The sequence below is a fragment of the Pleurodeles waltl genome, chromosome 5, assembly GCF_031143425.1.
Source record: "Pleurodeles waltl isolate 20211129_DDA chromosome 5, aPleWal1.hap1.20221129, whole genome shotgun sequence".
NCBI lineage: Eukaryota > Metazoa > Chordata > Amphibia > Caudata > Salamandridae > Pleurodeles > Pleurodeles waltl.
The window spans coordinates 618941915-618956898 of record NC_090444.1 but is presented as its reverse complement, the minus strand read 5'-3'; positions in this window follow the sequence as shown (position 1 = coordinate 618956898).

Genomic DNA, 14984 nt, shown 5'->3' with positions numbered 1-14984 from the left:
GTCCTTGGTCCTGACTTTCCTTATGGGGTCCCCTTTTGAGCCTATGCATTCTTGCCCCTTAAGGTATTTGGTTATTAAAACAGTATTCCTGGTAGCTATAACATCTGCAAGGAGAGTGAGTGAGTTGCAGGCCTTATCGGTTAAACCCCCTTATATAACGTTTTATGGGGATAAGGTGGTGTTGAGGACCAAGGCTGCTTTCCTTCCGAAGGTTGTTTCACCCTTCCATTTGGCTCAGACAATCACTTTGTCCACGTTTTATCCTCCGCCTCATCCTTCAAAGGAGGAAGAAAGACTACATCGCCTGGACCCAAAAAGGGCGTTGAGCTTCTATATCGACAGAATGAAGGATATCAGGCTGGAGGATCAGCTGTTTGTCGGATACGTGGGCAAGAGGAGAGGAAAGGCAGTCCACAAGAGAACACTCTCCAGGTGGGTTGTTCTTTGCATTAAAATCTGTTACTCTTTGGCAAAGAAGGATCCGCCTGAGGGCATTAGAGCTCACTCCACCAGAGCTAAGTCGGCCTCTTCGGCCTTGGCCAGGGGTGTTCCTGTGGTTGACATCTGCAAGGCCGCAACTTGGTCGTCCCTTCACACTTTTGTGAAACATTACTGTTTGGACTCTGAGGTCAGAAGGGACGGTCATTTTGCACGGTCAGTGCTGCAGGATTTCTTGGTTTGACCATTTAGGCACCCACCGCCGGGCGTGGTACTGCTTTGGGACTCTATTCATCAGGTGAGGAATCCACAGGTAGTTGTATCCATCAGAAGAACGAGTTACTTACCTTCGGTAACGACTTTTCTGGTGGATACATTAGCTACCTGTGGATTCCTCACGGTCCCACCCGCCTCCCCGTTGCCTTTTTGGTCTCTCCAAGCAATCCTTGAGTGTGCTCCTTTTGGTCTTCAAAGTTGCAATACATTTTGCATGTATGATATTTGTATATATGTATATATAAATCTATATATATATTGGGTATATACATGATTCGTATGTATAAATATATTTATTTGTTTAAAAAAAAAAAAAAAAAAAAAAGGTTATATTAAATCTACAGCTATTTTATTGCAATGTTGTGTGATTTACAATATTAAGAGATGTTGCTTTGCTCTTTCATTGCATTGGGTTATTATTATTCTTCTCATGCACGTAAAAAATGTTGGTACTGTCATCGGCACGTCGGCGAGGACTTCTTATTGCCTGTATGACGTCAGACGGCGTCGCGTGGGCTAGAGTGACGTCCTCGTCGACGTGCAGAGACTAGTAAGAAGATTTCCGTCAAATGCTGGCGCCATGGGAGTATTCATCAGGTGAGGAATCCACAGGTAGCTAATGTATCCACCAGAAAAGTCGTTACCGAAGGTAAGTAACTCGTTCATCTGTGCCTTAATCTCGTAGCACCAACATCGGTCTACTCCAATGGGATGTAGGCAGTCGACAAGGACCAGATCGCACTTCTTACCTGGTCATCAAAAGTTGCTTTCCATTTTCAGCAATACATTGCATTGCAACATAATAATGTACCCAATTAGGTGGACATGTGGATATTTGATTATTCCAAACGTGTTATTCGTTACAAATATAATACTTGTGCATCGGCCTTGAAGGTACAGAGAACCCACATTAAAGTTTTCTCATTCATCATAGTTGATCTTTGACTTAACAGTCTAAAGGTTCAGCCTGTGATCTATTATGCTGGATCAGATCTACAATAAAGGCTACCTGTTTTCCATTTTTACTGATTAATACAGACAAATACAGCCAGAAAATGTATGTTCATGTCTTTTTTAAATGTGGATAAAACAGGAATTGGGTTGTTTGAGTGATTCTATGCACTGCCAGTCACGACTGCCAAGGCAATAGCTGTGTGAATGGACAGGTAATGGTGGGGTGGGTTTAAAAAAAAAAATATATATATATATATATATATAGAGAGAGAGAGAGAGTAAAGAGACCTAGACAGAAACACACAAGGTGAATGCTAAAATGTGCATGCTTTTATATAGATGCATTAATTTATCAAATATAGGTGTTCAGATCATTAAAACCTGTCAGGCGTTCAAAAATGAAGGCACACTTATTGGTTAAATAATTGTGGAAAGTTTAGTTTCTACTTCATTCACAAAAAGCAAAATAAAAATGGATAAATACAGACCAAAATGTCAAAATAATAAAGTACCATAAAACCAGGAGCACCATTGATAGTGAATGTATGCGTTGATCATTCACCTACTACAAATAAGAATGACTAAAATTGCATTATTTGATACATAGCTATTAAAATGAATTATGCAAAATTAATGCAAAAAGAACAGATGGATGGAATGCTGAACGATGTCAAACTTTCACGACCAGTCACGGATCTGGGCCTAAATCCATATTTATTTATTTTTGCTCACTACACCATTCCAGTTTGGGCCAGCTAGTTACAAATCGTTCTTGACCCTGTTCCCTATGGGAACAGTCCAACCTGAACTACCAGGACAGGCCCTTCCTAGAACAGAAACAAGCATCCCAGGACCCGCTTTGGAATATCGTCCCTCATCACCCAGGCTAGCTTGAAGCCCGGTGGCATAGCGACTGTTGTTTTTGCATCACACAAAAATAAATAATTGGAGAAACCTGGTCCCCGCAGAAAAAGATTTCCATAAATGACATGTACAGTTACAACACAGGCTTCTAGACATACTTTTACTAAACACTGTGCTTTTTTTTTTTTTTTTTAAGAATAACTAAGAAGGTCTTGTTGGAGTGCAAACATTATTAATAAAAATTGTGTCACTAAAGTATAAGGAAATAACAAGTATTAAAAGGTTAAAAACCTATATTGTGTTTTGGGAAATATGATCACCTTGGTGTTAGCCACAATTTGGCTCAACAAAATAATAAATAACTGTCTAATGATTCATACTTAAAGGTACTGAAAAATAAATACTAAAGAGTACTAAAAGGATTAACACTTTACACATTATGAAATGTTTTATTCTTCGTGTTTTAGCATTGGTTTTAAAAAGCCCTCACGTTTTAGTAATGTTCCAAAGGCAATGTTTAAAAATTTTAACAATGCACAATAATGTTACTCTAAGCATCCTGTGTGACTTGCACACTGGGGAAAAGTTATGTTCTTATATTGTAACATTTTCTGTCTTCTTGGTGGAAGGCAGTGTGTAGCCAGGAACGATAGTCTTCAGCGCTCATGTTTAGCCTGCAGAACTCTACTGCGGAAACTGGTGACTGCAATGGGAAAAGATGAGCCAATCGTAAATGAAGAAAAGATATTTCTGAGAACATGGGATAAGTTTAATTGGTCCTGACCAAAACCACCCCATAGACTGACCAACAGAAGTTTAGCTAGTCGCTTCCTAGGACTTTAATGTAGCAAACTCAAGTGATCTAAAGGGCAGTTCTTCTCAGTTCCTTGTTGCTCTCAGTTGTAGTCAGAGTTCAACTTTCTAAGCTAGTATAATGATACGTTATGTCTTTAGCTTTCGGCCATTGTCAGTTCAGATGCATTAAGGCTAGACTTTACTGAACTGTTTCCTATTATGTCATTGTCCAATCCAGAAGATGTTCCACTGATGAAGATATTGCTGCTTGCTGATCCATTTAGGAGAGGTATATCCAAATGTGCATTTGTCTTTCTTTCCGATTTTTGTGTTTTTGGTTAGAGCTGTAGTCCGATGTTTTCCGAATAAATTTTTGTCTTTTTTTCTTTCTGGATAAAACCCAAATAGGTTTATCGAATTAAAGTAATAGTTAAGGATGCCACAATCTAAATTCAACTGTTTCATATAAATTGATTGTAAACAATTAATCTGCAATAACAATGTATTCTGTGTCCATCATGTATCTGTTAATATTCTGCATGGTGGTTTTGTAATGTTTAATGATAAATATTCTGTCAAGGTTAAAATTCTTCTGTAGATTTGGTCAGGCTGTGTTGTTTCTGCACGTTTATCATTTGGTCTTGCGTTTGATTTATGTGATCTTAGCATTGTTAATCTACAGGGCAATAAATGTTTGAACATTATTAAACTGGTGTGGTGATTCATTGCCATATAGGCAATGGTGCGTATTAATTACTGACTCCAATATTGAAAGTGATGTTTACTGATTTGAGCTCATTGATGGTGACTGTTAAGATGGTATCTCACTTCTATCTGAGTCAAAGATTTTTGTCGACCTCTAAGGGTAACTGATGTTACCCTATATGTGTCACTTTATCAATAAATTACCAAACGAAATAGAAGACTGGACACCCCCACAATTTAGTAGCAGCAGAGTATAGTTACATCTCAATAAGGGATTATCATCTGATGCTTTTGTCTCATTCGGAAGGAAATGTCCTGTTTTTATTAGTTATATGTCATTTAGAAAGACTTGGGAGTTTTGGTTTTACCAGTGCTTGATGAAATCTGGTTTTGCCAATGGTTGTTTGGATGAAATTTGGATTTGCCAATGCGGATGAATTGTGATGTTTGTGAGATATAGGGAGTGTGCGTACTCCAGTGTAGTTTGTTAGGGAGTGTGCATACTCCAAAGGGTGTATGTAGGGAAGTCGTCGTACTTAAATTGTGTGTGGTGCTTTGTGCTAAAACAATTGTGCATGTGGTTGTTGGTATAGGGACCCTGCATGGTCCAAGACTCCGGAGTATTGTACAAGTGTATGAGACACTTGGTTGCTGTTGTAACTTTCCTGTTTAGTTGGTCAATTGGGCGTGGTTGAGAGATAGTATACCTAGAGAGTGTCTTAAAAGGATTGTTAGTTTGACAGATATTGGTGATGCCTGAGTGCACAAGGAGGACTTAGTATTAGTCAAGGGTGAAATTTGCTGGTCGAATTTTACTTGCGAATCACAGAAAGCAAAGATCGAATGAGTATTTGTCAGAGCTAAAATCCGCAATCGAAATATTCGTGCAACTTCTGAAGTGATTGTGTTCCCTACCTTTAGTAAACAGACAAGTTGGTGTGTTGATTTTTCTTTGGTGCTCTCAATATTTTGCATTTAATATTCGTGTGAATTGAGTTTGGAGGACAAGCCGCAAGACTTTGTCCGCTGCTGTGTGTGTAAGTGTGACATCACTAGGTCCGCGCTGGGACAGGTAGGTAGGTAGGTGAAAAGGAGCCGCAAATTGATTGGGGGACAACCGTGAAGCGTTATTGGTTAAGAGAGGCAAGCAAAAAGGATTTGCGATTGAATAACTTCCTGGTTTGAATTTAAATCGTAGTTTTAAGCCCGATTAAAGTAGAAATGAAAATTTTCAAAGCGTTAAAGAGTGCGCTTAAGGGAGATGTAGGAGAAATTGCCCCACCAGAAGGTACACCTGCATATATCATAATTGAAGAGAAACATACTGCAGCATGTATTTGGTAAAACAAAGGTGCAAAATCACAGAGGAGGAGGGGAGCTTAGCGTTTCCTGTCTATGGAACTTTTAACATGAGAATTTTAGAGAATTTGAGGAGAGTGCTGTACAAATTAAAACCTCCTCCAAGAACAGCACAATCGGAAGCTTTAGCCATTTGGGAGTTAGTGGCCAGACAACAAGAGAAATGAAAATTTGAGAAAAGATGAGACAATATTATTAGAGGCAAGGTGGGAAAATGAGCAAAGATTTTGGATAAGTGAAACTTTACAGGGTATTAAAATGTTTCCTGTAATTACACAAGAGAAAGAGCAGTGTCAGGCAAAAGAAAAAGAATAACGACTCTTCTGAACAAGATGAGTCAAAGTCAGATGAGGCTAGCAAATCATTGATTTATGATTATGACTCAGATGATGAATTTATAATGCAGTTACTGAAGTTGTCCTGCGCCATATGCAGCACAAGAGACAAGCCCAGGTACCAGTATTGGTCCAAGTGCTCCAGTACCACGGAATTCCTACTGTTTCTGTAACTCAGACACCTACGATTCAGACTGTAGGGCAGCCTGTAGTCGATTCTACAATTCCTGTTGTAAGTTCTGCATCAAGCATGACAGTACCATTGGAGCAATCATCACAGATTTACCAAAAACCAGTGATGGTTCAGATGGAGTCTACTCCTAAATCAATGGCTGTAGTGCAGGTTCAGACAATGCCGAGGTACACACCTGTAATAATATCACAGTAGAATTCTTCAATGCGGTCAGGTCAGAATTGTGGAGCGATTTACTCCAGAAATCAGAATGTTCACTCAAGTCCAAAAGCATGAACGATACCTGTTACTATTGGTCCTGTTGTACCATTGTTACACAGGGAAATAATGAGTAGTGTACAGAATATTTTTAATTCAAATGCAGAAATTGAGAGATTCAATGTTAGTGCAGGAGTCATGTTTCCAATGAATCAGTCTGTTGACAAGACAGGTCTACTGATTGACTTAAATTATTCTAGGACTTCACAGAATTTGGAAAAGTCAGATTTGAATTCAAATTTGTTTATGATGACTCCCGAGACTCCATGTATTACTCCACAGAGCGTGCCCACTGTAAATAATAATGTCTCATTACAAGGTTTAGCAGCTTAGCAGTTAACGGACTGGCTGGAAGAAATAAGTAGAGGGAAAACAAATGCTGGAGAAAGAAATTTACTGAACCGGGCAAGACTTAAATTAGAATTAAATTAACTGATTGCTGGGACAGTGAAATAGGATTGACTCATTTAATGAAGATGAATTACGTTTTATATTTGAAATGTATAAACAGAGCAAAAATGGCACTCCAGAAATTAGCAGATCTTGCAGAGAAATATGAAATAGAAATTGAGAAATCAAAGCTACTGCAAAACGTTACAGGTTAGAATTGGATTCAAAAGATATTGAGAAACAGAATACCACAAATGTAAATTCATATTAAGGAATTCATTCTGAATAGTTAAACATGGGGAGCATTAGATAAATGGGAAGGCAGATGGGTAAAGAAAAGAGATTAGAAGAAAAAGGAGTCTGCGAATTCAAATGCTAACGCGCAGCAGACTGATAATCCAGCAAAGATACTACCAATGAGAGAAATTCCTGGATGGAAGTTTGCACATGTCCCTTGGAGTAGGAGTGGTATTTTGTCATTCACAAAGGACTATCGAAGATTGAGAGAGAAACCAGTGGAACGGTACCAACAAACAGATAGGTTTGTCAAGCTTGCAAAATGCCTGTGGAAGGATTTGAATACCTTGTTAGAAATAGTGGTTCCGGCTGATTTGTGGGTGGAATGTGAAAGGAGCTTCCACGATATCCAGTTGCAAGTGCACCATCTCCTGATGTTATGAAGTACTATTACAAAGTGATCGAATTTTTCAAAACTAGAATTTCTCCTAAAAGTATTGTTTGGCAAAGAATTGATAGGACAGCCCAGGAAGCAAAAGAGTCAATACATGCGTATTATGAGAGATTGTTGCAAGCATTTAAATATTAGTGGTACAGAAACAATTGATACAAAGACATGATTCATTTTGTGTTCAGATTTGTTGAAGGGTTGAGACCTGAAATTAGCCAGATGCTTAAGTCATTTGATTTGCTGGCAAGCAAAACTGGTTGATAAAGTATTACAGTTTGCCAAGTACGGTAGTGACGAGATTTAAATGAAGCAGAAGAAACTGAAGGAAAAGGCGATGGTGATGCAGATTAAAGCAGGACAATCAGGAACGCAGGGAATTATTCCACAGCAGCAGGGAAACATGTAGGTGTTTCAGAACCAGGCAAGAGGTAGAGGTGGTGGAAATGGTAACCGTGGCGTTGATTTGAATACTATTGTTAATACAGGTGATATGCAGACAATAAAAAGGATGCTACCTTGTCACTCTTGCGGGTGGGCCTCGGGCATTGGAAACAGGAGTGTCCAATGATGGTACAGGAAGGTGTTACACAGATGAATGAAAACAATCTTTTTATCAAATTTAAGAGGACCAAGAATGAGAGGTCCTAATTTAAATGTTCAGAATAATAGCAATCAAATGGAAATTCCTCAGCAAATGCGAAATCCCCAAACGATGCAACAAATACAGGTGCCATGTTTTCAGGTGCCACAGTCACAGCAATGCACCCCCAAATGCAAATGATACCAAAGCAACGAATGCAGATACCTAAAGCTCCAATGGTACAGCAGCGCATGATGCTTCCTCAGCAGAACACAGGTCAAAAGTTAAATCAAAGTAATCACATAGTGCAACAATTCACACTTCACAGTGAGGATGAATCGAATGATGAATTGATGAGAGTTCAGATGAAGAAGAATGTGCATTAGCATGGTACAGTTACTTTGAAGTTTTGGGATCTTTCTGGGAAAGACTTTGGGCTGATCAAAGGAGTTGATCCAGTTAAAGTCATAGTCAAACCTAGTGCATTTTTTCCACAAGCTCATCAATATCATGGCATCAGGTGAAACTGAAAGAGTTATGCCTGTAATTGCAGATTTCGTAAAGCAGTGAGTTATAAAAAGTGCTGAGCAGCCCATGTAATTCTCCTAGTGTGGGTTTCTGAAAACCAAGTGGGAAATTTAGAATTGTAATAGAAAAGTAATGACAAAGTGGTCAAATGTTGTCCAGTAGTGCCAAATCCAGCAGTGATTTGGTTTCAGATTCCATGTGATAAAGAATGGTTCACGGTGGTGGACTTATCACAAGCATTATTCTCAGTACCTCTGCATGAGGATAGTCAGTTTCTTTTCTGTTTTACATTCTGTAATCGTGTATTGTTGGTGGAGAATCTCACAAGGCTTTTCAGAGTCTCAGTCAATATTTAATCAGATGTTGAAAAAGAATTTGGAATCATTGGAAATGCCTTTCTAATGAGTATTAGTTCAGTATATTGATGATCTTTTAGTTTCTTCAAAAACAAAGGAAGCATGCAGGCAAGATAGTATTGCCTTATTAAATCATTTGGGTGAAAATTTACAGTGTCCCCAGCAAATTTACAGTACTGTCAGAAAGATGTGAAATATTCAGGAAACCAAATGGACAAAGGTGCAAGGAAAGCGTCCCAAGAAAGAGTTACAGCTATTTTACAGATGAATCCTTCAGTTACACAAAGATGTCAGGATGTTTTTGGGAATGGTAAGCTACTGTCACCAATGGATTCCCAATTTTTTTGTTATTTCAAAGCCATTGCAGAGACTGACCCATAAAGACATCTCTGACCCCATGCCCTTTGATGAAGCTTGTATGAATGATTTTACTGATCTGAGATAGAGTTCGCGCAGAGCACCAGCTTTGGGAATGCCAGACTACACTAAACCATTTATGTTGTTTTGTCATGAAGGTGATTTGTGTGCTCTGTTCTTACCCAGGTACATGGTGGTGTAACTCACGATGTAGCATATTTTTCTGCTACTTTGGACCCAGTCCCATCAGCTTTATCTAGCTGAATGTGGCTGCGGTTGGTTTCTCACTCAATGTGAGTATTGTGACGGGACATCCTTTAACTGTTTTGGTCCCTCATTCTGTTGAGGTTTTTCTCACCTGAACGAAGACACAATATTTGACAAATGCAAGGCTTACTAGGTATGAAGTATTAATTTTAGGCTCTCCAAATGTTACCTTGAAGAGGTGTACAGCGCTTAACCCAGCAACCTTGCTCCCAGTAGACAATGTTGAAACTGAAAGAAGTCTAACATGACTCTTGGGATACTATTGAATTGTGCACGAAACCCAGAAAGACCTGACATTCAGGATACTCAGAGGAAAATTACCAAATTGTCTTTGTCGATGGTTCCTGTCTTAGAGATAATGTGGGAACACTGAAATCTGGATATGCTGTGTGCACACTTTTTGGTATAATCAAAGCTTCATGGCTTCAAAGAGTATTTTCTGCACAAGTGGCAGTATTGGTGGCTCTTAATGGAGCATCTTGTAGTTCTGCACAGCTTAAAGTTACAACTTTCACAGAGTCAATATGGATTTGGTGTAATCCATCACTTCAGAAAGGTTGTGGTCACAGGGAGGTTTCATGATCTCTTCTGATTTACCAATTAGAAATGGTGATAGAATTCATGATTTGTTATAAGCCCTACAATTACCTGACAGGATTGCGGTGGTTAAATGCAGTGCACACCAGAAATCAAATGATTGAATAGGAAATGCTTATGCTGATCAAGTCACAAGGTTTTGCTCATTGAACTCCATCTCTTTTAATGAGGCATTTAGAAAAATGTAGATTTCTTAAACATCTTGTTTCTAAATGTGGATTTGCTAAAAATCTGGCATGGACCAGGCTCTCTGGGACTGACTTTGCAGAACCCTGGTCTAGCTGATGTGGTTTGTTCTCTCACCAGGTGGAAGCTACAGCCATACCAAAGACCAGTGTCACAGTCTGTGAGCTGGTGATCAAGAAGCATATGCAGAGGACTTGTCTGGAACCTAGGTGGAATGGTCCCTACCAGGTTGTACTGGTTACAACTACTGCTGTAAAGTGTGCTGGGATTCTGAACTGGATTCACGCCAGCCACTCTGAAAGTGCCCTATCGACTGGAAGATGAAGAGTTGCTGAGTGTACCTACAACTATTACACAGTCTCAAGGAGCAAGAGGAGAGACTGTGGAGATGAATATTTCAAACTGGTGAAGCTCCAGGTACACCTCTAAGAGATTAAATAGAGGTTTAAGTTGATCAAGCATCAACAAATATAGCAAGAGTCAAGTCAGTGGAAGACTCTCCCAGAAGCAGAAGATTGGGAAGATAAGTTGAAACAAATCACGTTTCCTGAAGCAGCAGAGGATGAAGTTGAGTTGAATCAAAATCATGCAGATTTGACTCCTCCTGAATTAGCTAATGTTGCAAGTACATAAAGTCAAAACCTTCCAAATCAAGAAGAGTTAAGTCCAGATTTGCAAACACAGTCAAAGAAAGCTGTGAAAGGAGACAATTGGCCAAAAAAGCAAGCAAATGAAAAGGTTTCAGATGCACAGTCAATAAATAAGGAGCCAGACACAACAGCTTATACAAATGAAGTTCTGAGTGAAGGAGAAATAAGTGCAAATCAAAGATCAAAAAGAGTCGCAAGTTGAAGAAACTCCGGTCCTGAATGGGTGTATTTGACAGATGAGTGGCAAAGTGAATTTTTGCCTTTGTTTTGATCAGGGATTTCCAGCTCAATATTCTGGAACTTGAAGTTCCTTTTAAACTGAAATTTGAAACTACATTGCCAACTGAACAAGAGAGACATTACATGATACAAGTGATAATCACTGTCCAATAGACCACGATCTACTGAAAGACTTTGAAAAGTAATTTTTGACAAGCTGCTAATCTGATTTTTGACAAAGTTCTGGAGAAAAGTCTGAAAGCTGCTGTAAATAACAGCAAAGACTGAAGATTATTTTTGCTTGTGATTTTTGGCTGCATAGTTATATATTTTTTTCTTTCTACTTTGAAAGTTTACAGGCCATGGATAATCACAATCATGCTAAAAACAATAGGTGTTGTATGTGTATTAGTTTGGTAATTGTATGTGTGCTAGTAAGTTTATCATCGATTGTGAGTATTAGTGTTTCTAGCAAAGCTGAAACTAATTATACACCTTCAGATACTACTAGATTTTCGAAGTTAGATAAGTTTAATAGGGATGAGAAATATTTTCACTTCAACAACTCACATGGAGATATTTCTTCTAATGTTTTCTATTGCTTGCTGTATGAATATGTTGAGACAACAAATGTAAGAGAAAGTTGTTTTGTACTTACCATAGCTTCCCATTAACAAATGGAATTAGTTGTAGTCTTTTACTAACAAGATTCTATAATAAAGAGTACATACAATATTTCTACTCTAACCTTGACGTAGTGTTTTTGTTCTGTTTAACCAACACTTGAGTAACATTGTTAAAGAGAGAAATATTGAGGGAGGTTTCTTTGAGCCTATACTAACATTTGGCACAGCTTACATGCACCACAACAATTTAACATGCTTGCTTTCGCCAGGAGAATTTTTTTTCTAGATCAAACAAATGACAGAAGAAAGGCATTAAAGAAGAATAGAGAAAGGGTTAGTGAACAGGACATTTAGAAATGATTGTATTTAGCGAAACTACAACACAAGGGAAGCTCGCTTGTCAAATTTTCAACATGTAGTAAAGCTTTGTATTTATACACCTCAATCTGGAACTGATATTACGTTTGTGAGAAGGAGTGACTGCAGACATGTATTTCTTTAAGAATACATGGTATTTTATGTTAAATGTACAAGATCCTGCGTTTCCTCTGGTATATTACATCTGTGGAAAGAATGCTTATCATCATGTCCCAAGGGGATGGTGTGGGACTGGTTATTTGGGAGTTGTATTCCCAAAGATTTACCAGATTGACAATATAGATGACACACAACACGAATGAATTGCAAAGACCAAGATCAAAAAGAGCAACTCAGTGTGAAATAATTAGAGCTATATTTTGAGCAATTATTCCTTCTGCTGGAGTGGTTTTGAATGCTTTGAAAATTAGAAAGTTGTCTACTATTGTGGATAACATGCCAACTGATTTTTCTGGAGCTGTAATTTTAATGGGTACTGAAATGGCTGCAGTCAGTTCAATGGTTCTTCAGAACCGCCTTGCATTAGACATTATTTTAGCAAAAGAAGGCAGAGTCTGCCGGATGCTGAAAATGAAACGTTGTTGTACTTATATTCCAGACTATAGTAAAGGAATTCGGTATTTAATTGTGAACTTGACAGATTCAAATTAAGGATCAGAAAGAATTAGGGGTATGGGAAAATATTGGCAAAGGTGTGAAGGTGAAAAATTGGCTGGGTTATCTTGGTCAAGGTATTGTGGGAAAAATATTAAAACTAGTATAAATTGTGGTTGTATGTGTCATCTGTATAATCTGATTTTACAAACTGTACATATTGATAAAAATATAAAGGTGAAAAATGAACAGAGGAGGGAAGGAATTAAACTAGAGCAAATGAGAACTAAATACTTTCATGATTTGAGAAAAACTGAAAGCTGGAGAAAAACGAGAAATAGATATTTTAGATAAATTAAACTTTGAACAGACTCATAAGTATTAATACAAGTATTAATAAGTATATTTTGTGACAACAGGTGTCAGAGGATGGATTGTTGGAGTGCACACAATATTAACAAAAATTGTGTCACTAAAGTATAAAGAAATAGGTTAATAACTTAAAATGTGTGTTTTGGGAAATATCACCACATTGGTGTCAGCCACAATTAAGTTCGACAATAATATATAACTGTCTCATGATTCATAATTATACTGAAAAATGAATATTCAATGGTACTAAGAGGATTAATAGTATAAAATATTATGAAGTGTTTTAGCTTGGTTTTAACCCCCTTGGTGCCCTGGTCGAGCTGGTCTCTCCCTCGGACACGCTTGCCGTGTGCCGAGGACAAGACCAGCTCATACCGCACCCAGCCACGGAGGGGCCGCATACCCACACCCCTCAAGGAAGGAATGGGAAATCTCTTCCCCCACCCACCAAGTGACATCCGATGTCAGCACACTATTGCGCACTGACCTCAGGTCACCTCCCATCGTGGTGGAAGCGAAATGCAAAGCATTTATCTTCTGATCTGGAGGTTGGGGCAGGCAGAGGCATGAAAGGAAAGGCCTTGCATTCCCCAATTGTGCTGCAGAAATGCCCACTAGACACCAGGGATTTTGTGTGTTTATAAGTGGAGCGGCCCCTTTGGCAAGGGCTCCTCCCCAGGGGGGGCAAATAGGCTTTTTCTGCCCACCCACCCCCAGGGTTTTTTTTTTTTTTTTTTTTTTAAACATGTGGGGAGCCACCCCTTAGGCAAGGGTCGCTGCCCTGGGGGCAAATGTTTAGGCCATTAACCTAACTTTATTAAACTGGTGCGGTGATTGATGGCCATACAGGTAAGTGTATGTATAAATTACTGACTCCAATATTGAATGTGATGTTTATTGATTTGATCTTATTAATGGTGACTGTTAGGATGGTATTTCACTCCTATCTCAGTCCAAAGATTGACTTAGGATGGGGTAATTGATGGTTACCCTAGTCGTGTCACCATATAAATTAAATCAAGAGAAATATAATGTTGGACACTCTTACAATTTGACCCTTTAAAATAGTGTAGGCAATACTTAATATTCACACACTGTTCCATAGAAGAAAATACTACCGTTTAATCTATGCATAGCGGGTAAATGTAAAATAGGTTCATGCAGTAAAAGAAACTGGTTACTCTCGTGTAACGATAGTTTGTGGTTCCTCTTCTCATGCGAAACTCGCAGATAGTGCTCCTAAAATAATAGGGAACAAAGTTAAAACAAAAACAGTACAAACTTTTTTAAAAAAAGTTGAAGTCACTTTGTAGCTTTGTGGGGTTTACAATCAATGGCATGAGTCCTCAACTACGCCTAATGTCTACACCCATTTTCGCCGTGTTTTTTTTCGTACAAAAACAACCACTAGATGGCAGAACATGCCCAGCATGTCAGTATAGAATTGGTTCATGCCACAAAGCCACGCAGTTTACGGTTGTTGAAAGGGGGCTATGGCATAACGTTTGCCTAGATACAGAAGGCGTTCTGATCTGAAGCAATGTAGTGGTTTGAAAATGGGGCAATTCCACCGATTACAAATAAGCACAGAGCGCTATGAAAAGGAACATTCAGCCTGCATAATATATTGGCGATGCAAAGTACAGCCTTGAAGCATTAAAGATAGGAATTTAGAAGGTGAGAAGTAGTGAACTGTCGATCTTTCGAACGATTGGAAATTAATCATCAGTGCACATTGTTTCAACATAAAATATGACCGCATATGCAGGTATGAGGTAGTATCGGATGCCAAGCAGCTGTTAAGGACAGTAATAGAGACTGAGGAAGATTAATGCGGGTATGTTGAGCTGAAAAAGTCAATTTAAACTAGTGTAAGGTCATAACAGTACTCTGGGCTCTCCACCTGGACTCCAAATGTTGGCTGGAGGAACAAATTAAGAGAAATGGAGACGATGCAAGGACTCACGTCAGCCTAAGCAAAAATCTACCCGTAATCATTATCACCACAACGAAACAATC